The following is a 6,000-nucleotide window of genomic DNA, read 5'->3' on the forward strand; positions in this document are numbered from 1 at the left end:
CTCTTTGCTATGGCTCGATCATACAAACAATTGTGAACCATTTCGGCATGAAGCTCGATGGATTATCATACATTAACATGAAACAGAACCAGGACTTTTCCCAAACAACCTTAACCCTCATGGGATATCATTGGGATCCAAATAGGGGAACCTATTATCTCATTCAAAAGGGGACCGGAAAAGTCATCTACAACTATGATGATCCTACAGAATTTGGTCACACTGCAGAAAATGAAGAAGAAGGAAATGATCAAGAAATAGCAAATGATGAGGATCATATCATGGAAGACGCAGCTCATGACACAGATGCTAATTGGAGATATGTTCCGCCACAACAAGAGGATATCCCTTGGGGATACACAGCTCCACCTCCTCCTGATCAATCCAACATAATATCTATGCTTGAAGCTATGCAACTTCAACAACAGCAGAACTTTGAAACTCAACAGCTTCAATTTCAAACAATGCAGCAGCTTCAACAAGATAGATATGAGGAACAACAACGTCAATATCAATCGTTGTACGGCTTGGTTCAGGAACAAAGGAACGATTTTGAAACGTTTGCATCCAACTCCATATTAAGGCAGAATCAGTTTGAGGAAACGGCATTGCATCGCCATGCTAACTTAAGCCAAAGCTTCAACACTCTTAACATGTCTGTGCTGGATTTGTTGGAACAGGTCGAAGAAGATCGACCTCATACATTTCAAAGAGGAAGAGGAAGAAGGGGCAGGCGTTAGGACATAGTGTTTATCATATCATCATTTCATTGCATTTCATGTCATTAAGTTTTTTTTTAAAAACATTATATGATGTAGTACTCTCTGTTTTCCTTTATTAATCTCTTGAACTACTATGTATGTTGTTGGTTTAGTTCTTATGATTTCACCACTTACATGTTATCTATCTCTATGACTACCGGTATTCTTTATTTCTCTTGTTACTCTTCTACTCTGTTTTCTTTGTTTCTCTCTTTTTGATGTTGTCAAAGGGGGAGATAGATACAATAGATGCTGAGTGTACGGGGGAGCTTTGTGGAGAGATTGCTTGGTTGAGAAATAGATGCTGGATGTACGGGGGAGCCTTGTTGAGTCTTTATCACTTACTACCAAAGCTTAGACGAATGGTTTGCCATCATCAAAAAGGGGGAGTATGTGAATACAAGATTACACTCAAAGATGTTTTTGATTCATGGCAAACTCAAATAAGCATTCAAACAACAAAACGGAAGCAGAAAACTTAAAGAAAAGCAAGCATTGATCACTCATAGGTCAACCCATTATATTTATATGTTTAAAGGTTGACTCAACACAAGCAAAACAAGAAGAATGCAGAAAAGCAGCATTTAGGTCGACCTACCATCAACCCAGGTCGACCTAAAATGGAGAAAAATTCATATACTCCTGCTAGGTCGACCCACACATCATTTAGGTCGACCTAAATTGATGAATTCTACATACCAGCCTGTTAGGTCGACCTACACATCAACTAGGTCGACCTAATCTGTGAAAATGTCCCCAGAATGCATCAGAAGAGGATTCTGGTCGACCTACTCCTTCAACAGGTCGACCTAACTGGGAGCAAAATTCTGCAAGCTCTGTTAGGTCGACCTAAGCACTACAAGTGGTCGACCTAATTGATCAAGAAAGTTCAAAAATCAGTTTTTCTTGGTTCTAACTGTTATGCAATCATATATATTGTGCAAGGGTAATTATTCAAGTAACACCAACGACTGAAAGATACACAAACGCTTCTCATCTTCGTTCTTCATCATCTCCAACACAATTACACATAATCATTCTTGCGTTGCGGGTTAGTGATGAGTTCGATAACGTCCATGGAACGGAATTGAATATTCCTAGTGGGTGAAGGTTTGTGGGGTTTGTTGGTGAATAAAATCTGCGGGTTTTGTCCTCCACGACGGGTGGTTCTTGGGGGTTTTTATCAAGAGGCGTTCATTGAGGATTCGGCTGAGTGTAACGATTGAGGAACGGGGAGTTCAAGGAATCAAGACACTGCAGAAGGGAATCAAAGTGAAGCTCTTGGATGATCTTGATCTGGCTCAAGATTAAGGGGGAAGAAGATTCAAAGGATCGACATAATTGGTTTATCGTTTATCGCTTTGTTATCTTCTTTGTATATACTACTTTCAACATTAATGAAAGATTACCCAATTTCAATTTGGAATTGGGGGCAGACGTAGTCGTAGCGAGGACGATCGACGAACTGCCTAAACAAATATCGTGTTCTTGTCGCTTTTACTTTTTCATTTACATTCTGTTCATAATTGGTATAGTTGCTAAATTGATCAATGATTCAAGTGTTAAAATTGTGAATTAAAAGTTCTGCATAAACATCACAATTCACCACATCTTGAATTAGCATCAATTTGAATATTGTCACCAAGTGTTTGTCTATTTGCTTAATTCACCTTACTGCATTGTAAATCAAAGTTTGTCAATCTAGAAGTTAATTGATATTCAGTTGTGACACGTATTGATTCGATAGCATATCTCCTTATCCGGAATTTCGAATATCTTGTGGTTTTGTAACACATATAACCCTTTGCAATAGCGGTCCGGAATAGACGCAAGTCGATTCAGAACCGCTTTCGCTATAGTCTGTAAAAATCCCGGAAAAACTGTGTTGGATCTATTCACCCCCCTCTAGATCCTTAGGCCAGCGTCTAACAGTACAGAATTAAATTTTGCAGGTGCAGAGTCCGGGGATTCAGACTGTGCTGGTAACAATTAAATTATTTATTGGTTTTTGTTTCCCACTAATTTTTGTACTATATTATTGTTTTTTCAAATCTTTTTCTTTCTTTTCAAATCTCTTTCTTTCAAATCAAATCCTAACTTTATTCCATACATCTTTCTTTTCAAACCCTACCATACACTTTCTTTCAAATCCTACTACCACTCAAATTTTCCTTTTTTGTATGGTATCACTTCATTCCCCAACGTCTCCATCCCTCTTTTCACTCTATAAATACCCCTCATTTTTTCCATAAAATTCTCACATCAAATTTCACTCATCTCCCAAATTTCTATCTCATAGATATTTTCTCTTCTTCCCCAGCAAAAATGACAAAGTGGATGGATACGTTTTTTCTTATGGTCATCACTGTTTTAGTGGTGATCATGTCCTTTTTCTGTCTGCATAGTCCTGAAAAATGCGGACCTGGGATGTTTACACTCCCGTGCATATATATGTTATTATTTATAGCATGGGTTTTTAATCGTCATACTTAAAGTTTGTCGTATCTTTTGCTTTCAAATAATGTACCGTTCATTTTATTTGTCGTACTGTTCGTTATATTATGTAATATTTGTACTGTCAGTATTAAATATTATATTGTCTGTCGTACCGTCGTTTAATTATCAAGATAGTATTATGTGTGTTTATTGCTAGTTAAATATTTATTTTTCTGTGCGTTAAATATTTTTTTCAAGATTATTATCGGTAATTTCGTTCGTGTACGGTATATTTTATTTATTTATTATATTTGTGTTTTTCTAACAACTCATGTAAATAAACTTTCATCATTAATACAATAAAAAAAAGAAAAAAAGAAAAAATTAACTTTAACTGTTGAGTTCTCACTTTAACTGTTACGTTAATGCCCGGACAGCCAGTTAATAGTCAAACCCGCTGACAGCACGATTCTCCGTGTTTTGTATCATCATTCAAATCAATCTTTCATATTTCAAAATTCCAAGATTTTTGTTCTAGAAGTCTTCTGATAATCACATGATCAGCAAGACTCAACACTGCACAAAAAAAAGGTACGCTTAACTGTCTCCAACACAAATAGTCCCTAACTAGGGTTTTTGTTTTTTTTCAGGAGAACAAGTTTTTTGAGACCTCAAATGGATTCCATGGATCTCCATATGTCTCAAAGTACCACCAGACAAATTTTCAAACTTTAATTCGCTCGGACGCACAGTCAGCAGCTCAAACAGTCAACAGACGACCAGTTTGACCGAAAAGTCAACAGACAGTCAAAAATGAAATTTTTTGTCAACATCCATATTTTGTCAAAAGATTCATCATTTGACCAATGGTTGATCATAATTCATCAAGAAAAGTTCAGAAATCAACAAAACCCTAAGTTTCAAAATTAGGGTTTTCTCCTAAAAAGTCAACTGAACTTTGACTGGCCATAACTCTCTCCTCGTTCATTCAAAAAATTCCAACCAAAGCTTGTTTTGAAGGAAATTAAATTATCTTTCAAATGAAATTGATCCCATGGTCATTGGATTTACCATTTGGAAAATATGAGCCAGGACATTACAGGTCATTTTCAAAGTCAACAAAAAGTGGTTTTTTGTCAAAGGCCATAACATCAAGATAACTTCTCCAAATGCAAAAAAGTTTCCAAAGTATCTTGTAGAGGACATCTTGAGGTTTCTAAAAAGTACAAGAACTCCTTCATATGATCAAAATTGAGGGAGATGTGCCTTGTTGAAGTTGGCTATTTTTTGGGAAAATGCATGAAACCAACATTGATCAAAAATGTTTTTTTTCCAAAAGAGGCCAAGTATTCATGATCCAAACATGTTTCTAATGATATTAAAGGGCTCCCACGACCAACTTAAGGCCCATGGCATTTTTATTTCTTTTTTAATTTAATTTTATTCCATTTAAAGTTAAATTAAAAGAGAAATGGTTCAAGATAATGATTCAAGGCTTTTGTCCTTAGCATGAGCCATCAAAATTGATCCAAACTCTGCAGCATAGAGGTGTATAGCATGCCTAGAGCAAGAGGGTGAAGAAAAATGAAGCCATGGCCAAGAAATTCAAACTTTTTATTCATAAAATATTCAAAGATTCAAAGGCACTCAAGTATGGAAGAAGAGCTTGTTAGCTTAAGTTTGCAGCACTCTATTGCTTATATATTGCTTAGTACACTTCAATCAAAGACACACACGAAAATCCATCAAAAGAATAGCTAAGAAATTCACAAAATTCTCAAAAAAATCTCAAAACTTTGTAATTTTCGTTTTCTAGTTTCCAACCATTATCAATACAAACTAATCATTCTAATCATCTCCTGGGACCTAATAGGATAGGTAAGCATGCATGGCTATGGTTGAAAACCCCTGGATCACATGTTCCATATTCATCATTTTCATTTAATTTCTTTGATTTTCATATCTCATAATTTAACATGTTTTAATGTAAACTAATACTTCTAACAAGTTACCAAGATGGTTTGGGAGAGGTTTAAACCCTTACATGTAAGTTTCCACGTAAGAACTCTCATATACCATTAATGAGTTTTCAAGTATGTGAACTTTCGTATGCCATGTTCCATGCGTTTTTAGCCAAAACCAACACCACTATCGTGTTCAGGAGATCATTTTAAGTCAACCTGGGTGGCCCTTGTTTTGGTTCATGGCTGTTTTTGCAGGTTTTCAAAAGCATGGAAATCTGAAGAAAAATCCGCAGGTAAAACTGCAGGAAAATGCGTAACAAAATCCGCATGTACCATTAAAGAAGATGATGAACAGTTGCGTGGACTTCCTTGACCACGCGTGGAAGCTTCTGATTCGCCGGTCATATCTTCTCCCTCTCTCCGCTCGCGTGGCATCTTCTTGCTGGCCAGTCAACTTTTCAACTCTTTCTCCCTCAACTCCCATTGGTCCACGCAGTAAGTGGTGGGCCCAGTCTGACTTTGGTCACCCCCACTAATTTAATGCTTCACTTTTTCCCAAGACTACCATGTGACTTAAAATCTCAGCCATGGATCTCCACTGAAAACACATCAAACGCATGCACCAGATCATGCAACCACACCATGTTCCCTCAGTGAGCACCACACCAGATTATATATTTAATATTTTCTATTTTATTTGATTTTATTTGTAAAACTAATTTAAAATAGTTTTAAAAATCAAAAAATTATATTGAAAATATTTTTAGGTTGATAAAATATTGTATTAATTTTTAACACAAAAATATTTTATTTTTCTTAATAATTAAAATATTTTGTTT

This window comes from Vicia villosa, unplaced genomic scaffold (assembly GCF_029867415.1).
Source record: "Vicia villosa cultivar HV-30 ecotype Madison, WI unplaced genomic scaffold, Vvil1.0 ctg.000253F_1_1, whole genome shotgun sequence".
Taxonomy (NCBI): Eukaryota; Viridiplantae; Streptophyta; class Magnoliopsida; order Fabales; family Fabaceae; genus Vicia; species Vicia villosa.